A 7,952-nucleotide genomic window follows, 5' to 3' on the forward strand; every position below is an offset into this window, starting at 1 on the left:
TCCCCTTGGAGGTCAGGTAGGTGCACCCACACATGTGAGGTACCGTTTTCATTGTGACACCTGTGGGAAAGCGGTACGGTAGGCTATGTGTTGTTGGGGGTGTGTTTCGATGGGTGAGCCGAGTGAAATGTGCAGAAAATGCGCTTTTTTCCCCACATTTCGGACTTTGTGGGGGTGTCTAGGTAATAAATTCTGGGGCGATTTGGGCATATCATACCTCTGCGGATTCCCACGGGTGTCCTCTTTTCGGAAATGCATGGGGTTTCCTGTTTTCCCCGGTGGCTTGGACACACGGGGTCCATATCTGTATGTTGTGCCGGTCGGCAGAGCGTCTCAAATTCCGGTCTGAAATCAGACTTGGGGTTACTTGTGTTTTAGGCTTTCCCCTTGGCGGCCAGGTAGGTGCACCCACTCATGTGAGGTACCGTTTTCATTGTGACACCTGTGGGAAAGCGGTACGGTAGGCCATGTGTTGTTGGGGGCGTGTTTCGATAGGTGAGCTGAGCGAAATGTGCGGAAAATGCGTTTTTTCCCCACATTTCAGATTTTGCGGGGGTGTCTGGGTAATAAATTCTGGGGCGATCTGGACATATCATACCTCTGCAGATTCCCACATGTGTCTTCTTTTTGGAAATGCATGGGGTTGCCTGTTTTCCACGGTGGCTTGGACGCCCGAGGCCCATATCTGTATGTTGTGCTGGTCGGCAGAGCGTCTAAAAATTCCGGTCTGAAAACAGACTTGGGGTTACTTGTGTTTTAGGCTTTCCCCTTGGAGGTTAGGTAGGTGCACCCACACATGTGAGGTACCGTTTTCATCGTGACACCTGTGGGAAAGTGGGGCGGTAGGCTATGTGTTGTTGGGGGTGTGTTTCGATGGGTGAGCCGAGTTAAATGTGCGGAAAATGCACTTTTTTCCCCACATTTCGGACTTTGCGGGGGTGTCTGGGTAAAAAATTCTGGGGTGATTTGGGCATATCATACCTCTGCGGATTCCCACGGGTGTCCTCTTTTCGGAAATGCATGGGGTTTCCTGTTTTCCCCGGTGGCTTGGACACACAGGGCCCATGTCTGTATGTTGTGCTGGTCGGCAGAGCGTCTCAAATTCTGGTCTGAAAACAGACTTGGGGTTACATGTGTTTTAGGCTTTCCCCTTGGCGGCCAGGTAGGTGCACCCACACATGTGAGGTACTGTTTTCATCGGGACACCTGTGGGAACGCGGGACGGTGGGCCATGTGTTGTTGGGGGCGTTTTTCGATGGGTGAGCCGAGCGAAATGTGCGGAAAATGCGTTTTTTTCCCACATTTCAGACTTTCCGGGGGTGTCTGGGTAATGAATTCTGGGGCGATCTGGGAATATCATACCTCTGCGGATTCTCACAGTGTCTTCTTTTCGGAAATGCATGGGGTTGCCTGTTTTCCCTGTTGGCTTGGACTCCCGAGGCCCATATCTGTATGTTGTGCCGGTCGGCAGAGCGTCTCAAATTCCGGTCTTAAAACAGACTTGGGGTTACTTGTGTTTTAGGCTTTCCCCTTCGCGGCCAGGTACGTGCACCCACACATGTGAGGTACCGTTTTCATCGGGACACCTGTGGGAAAGTGGGGCGGTAGGCTATGTGTTGTTGGGGGTGTGTTTCGATGGGTGAGCCGAGTTAAATGTGCGGAAAATGCGCTTTTTTCCCCACATTTCGGACTTTGCGGGGGTGTCTGGGTAAAAAATTCTGGGGTGATTTGGGCATATCATACCTCTGCGGATTCCCACGGGTGTCCTCTTTTCGGAAATGCATGGGGTTTCCTGTTTTCCCCGGTGGCTTGGACACACAGGGCCCATGTCTGTATGTTGTGCTGGTCGGCAGAGCGTCTCAAATTCTGGTCTGAAAACAGACTTGGGGTTACATGTGTTTTAGGCTTTCCCCTTGGCGGCCAGGTAGGTGCACCCACACATGTGAGGTACTGTTTTCATCGGGACACCTGTGGGAACGCGGGACGGTGGGCCATGTGTTGTTGGGGGCGTTTTTCGATGGGTGAGCCGAGCGAAATGTGCGGAAAATGCGTTTTTTTCCCACATTTCAGACTTTCCGGGGGTGTCTGGGTAATGAATTCTGGGGCGATCTGGGAATATCATACCTCTGCGGATTCTCACAGTGTCTTCTTTTCGGAAATGCATGGGGTTGCCTGTTTTCCCTGTTGGCTTGGACTCCCGAGGCCCATATCTGTATGTTGTGCCGGTCGGCAGAGCGTCTCAAATTCCGGTCTTAAAACAGACTTGGGGTTACTTGTGTTTTAGGCTTTCCCCTTCGCGGCCAGGTACGTGCACCCACACATGTGAGGTACCGTTTTCATCGGGACACCTGTGGGAACGCGGGACGGTAGGCCATGTTTCATTGGGGGTGTTTTTCATGTGGTGAGCCGAGCAAAATATGCGGAAAATGCGTTTTTTTCCCCACATTTCGGACTTTGCGGGGGTGTCTGGGTAAAAAATTCTGGGGCGATTTGGGCATATCATACCTCTGTGTTTTTCCACGGGTGTCCTCTTTTCAGAAATGCATGGGGTTCCCGGTTTTCCCCGGTGGCTTGGACACCCGAAGCCCATATCTGTATGTTGTGCCGGTCGGCAGAGCGTCTCAAATTCCGGTCTGAAAACAGACTTGGGGTTACTTGTGTTTTAGGCATTCCCCTTGGCAGCCAGGTAGGTGCACCCACACATGTGAGGTACTGTTTTCATCGGGACACCTGTGGGAACGCGGGACGGTAGGCCATGTGTTGTTGGGGGCGGGTTTCGATGGGTGAGCCGAGCGAAATGTGCGGAAAATGCGTTTTTTTCCCCACATTTCGGACTTTGTGGGGGTGTCTGGGTAATAAATTCTGGGGCGATTTGGGCATATCATACCTCTGCGGATTGCCACAGGTGTCCTCTTTTCGGAAATGCATGGGGTTCCCTGTTTTCCCCGGTGGCTTGGACACCCGAGGCCCATATCTATATGTTGTGCCGGTCGGCAGAGCGTCTCAAATTCTGGTCTGAAAACAGACTTGGGGTTACTTGTGTTTTAGGCTTTCCCCTTGGCAGCCAGGTAGGTGCACCCACACATGTGAGGTACCGTTTTCATCGGGACACCTGTGGGAAAGCGGGACGGTAGGCTATGTGTTGTTAGGGGCATGTTTCGATGGGTGAGCCGAGTGAAATGTGCGGAAAATGCGCTTTTTTCCCCACATTTCGGACTTTGTGGGGGTGTCTGGGTAATAAATTCTGGAGCGATTTGGGCATATCATACCTCTGCGGATTCCCACGGGTGTCCTCTTTTCGGAAATGCATGGGGTTTCCTGTTTTCCCCGGTGGCTTGGACACACGGGGCCCATATCTGTATGTTGTGCTGGTCGGCAAATCGTCTCAAATTCTGGTCTGAAAACAGACTTGGGGTTACATGTGTTTTAGGCTTTCCCCTTGGCGGCCAGGTAGGTGCACCCACACATGTGAGGTACTGTTTTCATCGGGACACCTGTGGGAACGCGGGACAGCAGGCCATGTGTTGTTGGGGGCGTGTTTCCATGGGTGAGCTGAGCGAAATGTGCGGAAAATGCGTTTTTTTCCCATATTTCAGACTTTGCGGGGGTGTCTGGGTAATAAATTCTGGGGCGATCTGGGAATATCATACCTCTGCGGATTCCCGCGGTGTCTTCTTTTCGGAATTGCATGGGTTACCTGTTTTCCCTGTTGGCTTGGACACCCGAGGCCCATATCTGTAAGTTGTGCCGGTCGGCAGAGCGTCTCAAATTCCGGTCTGAAAACAGACTTGGGGTTACTTGTGTTTTAGGCTTTCCGCTTGGCAGCCAGGTAGGTGCACCCACACATGTGAGGTACTGTTTTCATCGGGACACCTGTGGGAACGCGGGACGGTAGGCCATGTGTTGTTGGGGGCGTGTTTCAATGGGTGAGCCAAGCGAAATGTGCGGAAAATGCGTTTTTTTCCCCACATTTCGGACTTTGCGGGGGTGTCTGGGTAATAAATTCTGGGGCGATTTGGGCATATCATACCTCTGCAGATTGCCACAGGTGTCCTCTTTTCGGAAATGCATGGGGTTCCTTGTTTTCCCCGGTGGCTTGGACACCCGAGGCCCATATCTATATGTTGTGCCGGTCGGCAGAGCGTCTCAAATTCTGGTCTGAAAACAGACTTGGGGTTACTTGTGTTTTAGGCTTTCCCCTTGGCAGCCAGGTAGGTGCACCCACACATGTGAGGTACCGTTTTCATCGGGACACCTGTGGGAATGCTGGACGGTAGGCCATGTGTTGTGTTTGTGTGGTTTTCATAACGTTTTGACCCATTTGCTGGTGGCCTTTGTCACACAACCCTTTCATTTCCCAAATGTGACCTACATTTAGTCGCTGATTAAGGCACCATACACATTTGTAACCTGTACAAGTCACCTACCCTTGAAAAGGTCTGCCTGTGCTCTTTCAAAAAATGTATGCTTGCCGTTCCTCACCACATTGGTTTTCCCGATTTACACATGCTAAGTGCGTCTGTTCAGGCCATGAGCGTAAAACTCCTGTATACCATGGCTCAGTGTTTGGCTTGTGGTATTCCTTGTTTTGTAAAACACTACAGAAAATGTGTGCTCTCCTAACTGCAAGAGTCGGGGGAATGTAGCGGAGCATTGCTTTTCTCAAAATTCATAGAAGCCATTGCCGTACCAAGCCAACCATCTCCAACACATACCTTTTTTTCAGTCATTTTCCCGCTTTTCCCCCAATCTATGGCAGTTTCCCCTACCTTGTTGTTGCCTGACTTTCGCAAATCACCCTTTCAGAAACTTGGAATTTTGTCTACTTTTCAGAAATACTTGCCTTTCTGTCCTCCAATTCGGGTTTCCTACCCTTTTCTTCCATTCCGTCCATGCATGTCCAATTGGTAAAAATGGCCAAAATCGCCTACCTCTCACAAAACGGTTGATAACCACATCAAAATAATTTTTTTTTCGTTTCCACTCAACCTGTTCTTGAAAGCCAGGAAATTGGGGAATTCAGCACAGCAAACCATTCGTTCCTAGCTCTTACAAGGAAAAAAACACAGGCTTCTTTGTAAATCATTTTATTGGCATTTTTTGAAAAACCCCAAAATGTTTGCCCTTTTTGCTTATTTTTTCTCACCCCCCTACAGCAACCTGGGATTCCTGGGTGGCATTACGACCGCCTGCATGTGGGGAAAAAAGGAGCCAATTTTGGCCGAGATACCTCATGTAACAAAAAAGATACAAGCCATTGAATGGCCACATACTGAAATCACCAAAAAAGGCCATGGCACTGGGGAGTAATACCCATGGCACTTAAGGGGTTAAAGTAACTAATATGGAAAGCTTTAAATATTGCCATCTTTAGAAAACATTGCAAATCTGGAAACATGTAACATGAAACCTCACATATTGAATATATAGTCCCTGATTTACAAGGCCTTTTTCAGTGGGACTCTTCAGTGCTGAAAAAGGCTTTTGTAAATGAGGCCCTTACTGTATTGTGCATGTTGTTAGTTCTTTTTGGGTAGGAATTTGCAACTATTAAAAACGTATTTTGCAATATATCCCACTTTTCAAACATATCGGCAAGCGTTATTTTGCACAGAGCCATTTTGTAAAAGAATACAATGAGCTTAGTATAAAGTTGTGTTTTTGGAATCAACAACCCGGATAAGCACTCCGTAGAGGGGATACAACATGTAAAATGACTGTTTTAATTAGCTCAGATTCTGATAACATGTACTTTGTACAAATAGAGAACACAAAGTGTTTGCAGAATTACATAGTGATGGATGGACAACGGTTTAGAATAAATCACAACTACTGGCATTGCTCTGGCCAACAATCAAAACCATATTTTTCATCCTTCTAGGTCATTACAGAAGGGGAAAAATCTGCAGTTGCGCAAGTTGATTCTATAACCAGATTCGTCATTGATGCAATAATAACCTTTCTGTTCCTGGTGGCTGTCTTTTTTTAGAGTTACAGCCTTCTGATATTTGGTATACATTTTGTGCAAATTCAGTAGAATATGGTACAGGTCAGAGCATCTGCCCTGATGTTTTGGTCCCTGTGTTTATTGGAATTAGAAAGAGAATGCAAGGAAGCAAGCGCACCCCTCTGTTTTGGCACTAAATGGTACTCCGAGAGATAAGTAGGAAATTAAGATACAGATGGCCCGTCAGTAAAGCAATTGCGCATTTGATTGAAACAGTGACTTGTTCTCTGAAGAGGTGAATTTCAAAGAGGGGAACAACAGCAAATGGACATTGTGGTCCAGGGGGTTCCCCCTGAGACAGTATCTCCTCCCCACGCCCCCCAACACCTCCGAGGCACAATTCAATGCACCAGTCTTCAGGTTCCTGGGGGGGTTTGGGATCAGGATGGTGTACCATGTGCATTGTGATAAATGGTAAACAAAGAAATCCCTATAATCATTATCAAGCCCTGAGAGCCACTGGTACTCTCTTTTGTTCATAGATGAGATCTAATCAGCTGCAGCAATGCTCTTTTTAGGAACTATAGAAAACCAGTGAAGCACACATCCTAGAGATGCCGGATACTGGCGGTGAACAGAACATTTGGTGAGCTTAGTATACAGTCTGTTGTTGTGAAGGCTGGGTTGAGACCATTCAGAAAATGTTTTGTGAACTGGGCATCTGCAAACTATTCATTCTCAAAAAATTGGAGGGCCAATCCCAAAATTATTGGGCAGTAAGCCTCCACTTCTCAGTTCGAGTTCAGACACTCCAACTGTTCGTTTGATGTGCTCTTCCCCAAGGTCCAGAGTGTCACCTACAAGAGGGTAGGATGATGATGGAACATGGACTTCACCATGGCACTCTCCACTGCCATGGGGTTCAGCGCCTCACAGTCTGATGGTCACCTGTGGCTACAGACAGAGCATTCCAGCATTTGGTGTTAATCGCTGCCTCTGGGCCTGCCCAAAAAGCTCCACACCCCCCAAGACTACTACTACCACCAACAACAGGCTGCAGTAGTGGCTGTGCTGGTGAATGCAAGGCCCTGCTGGAGTGTTGGACCACTGATGCGAGAGGAAGTGAGAGGTCAGAGGTGCTTGTGTAGGCTCCGGTAATTAGTGTTGCTTTTCTTCCTGTGTGTGTCCTCCTCTGAGGAATCTGCAAACTCCCCCTCAGTGCCATCTCTACTGACACTGGGTCCTGTGGCAGAGGTGTCACTGGAAGGTGAAATACATACTCTAGGATTAGTTGGACCATGTCTAAAAGTCATGTGCCTGTGCAGTGCAGTGATTCCAGAGGAGACAACCAGCCTTGGTATAGCACAATTGATGGGCATATTCCATAGGTTGCACATCACATTATCCACCTCCTCTTGAAAGTCTTCAATTCTAGAAAACTAAAGTAGTTGCTTGCCAATAGCAAGGTAGTTAGCATCATGGGTGAGAGGATGCCCTCTGCCCTACCTGAAAATTAACAAGGGATGCCTCTGCCTGCCTTTTCCACTTTCCAAGGTCATGCATAGATGCAACATCCTCAGAATATTCAACCTCTTGAGCCATCTGCTGGGGGACCAAGTCCATCTGGCCTACTGTTTCTCTTCCTTCCCCTGCTGCACCAATACCTGCACCATCCCATAACCCTTCCCCGTGTTGCCTCACGACTCTACCACATCAGTTCCCTAATGAGTTATCACCGCCTGAGATCCAAATAAGTTGACTGATTGACTTTCATTCAAAAAGTGTAGTGTAGTGTATCTCCATCTACAACTCCCTTCTCTGGCATTAAGGCAAAGATTTCATAGCAGTCCCAAGACAGTTTACCAGGCCCTTCCACAACCTCTGGCATAGAAATTCCTTGTACTGGTTTTGTCTTCTCTTATGGCACATCTTTCACACCTCCTGCTCTACCACCTTTCCTTTGTCAGGATTGCTTCATCCACCCGCTCCTAAGCCTCTTCTTCCA

Source organism: Ambystoma mexicanum, chromosome 7q (assembly GCF_040938575.1).
Source record: "Ambystoma mexicanum isolate Mex_15411 chromosome 7q, UKY_AmexF1_1, whole genome shotgun sequence".
Classification (NCBI taxonomy): Eukaryota; Metazoa; Chordata; class Amphibia; order Caudata; family Ambystomatidae; genus Ambystoma; species Ambystoma mexicanum.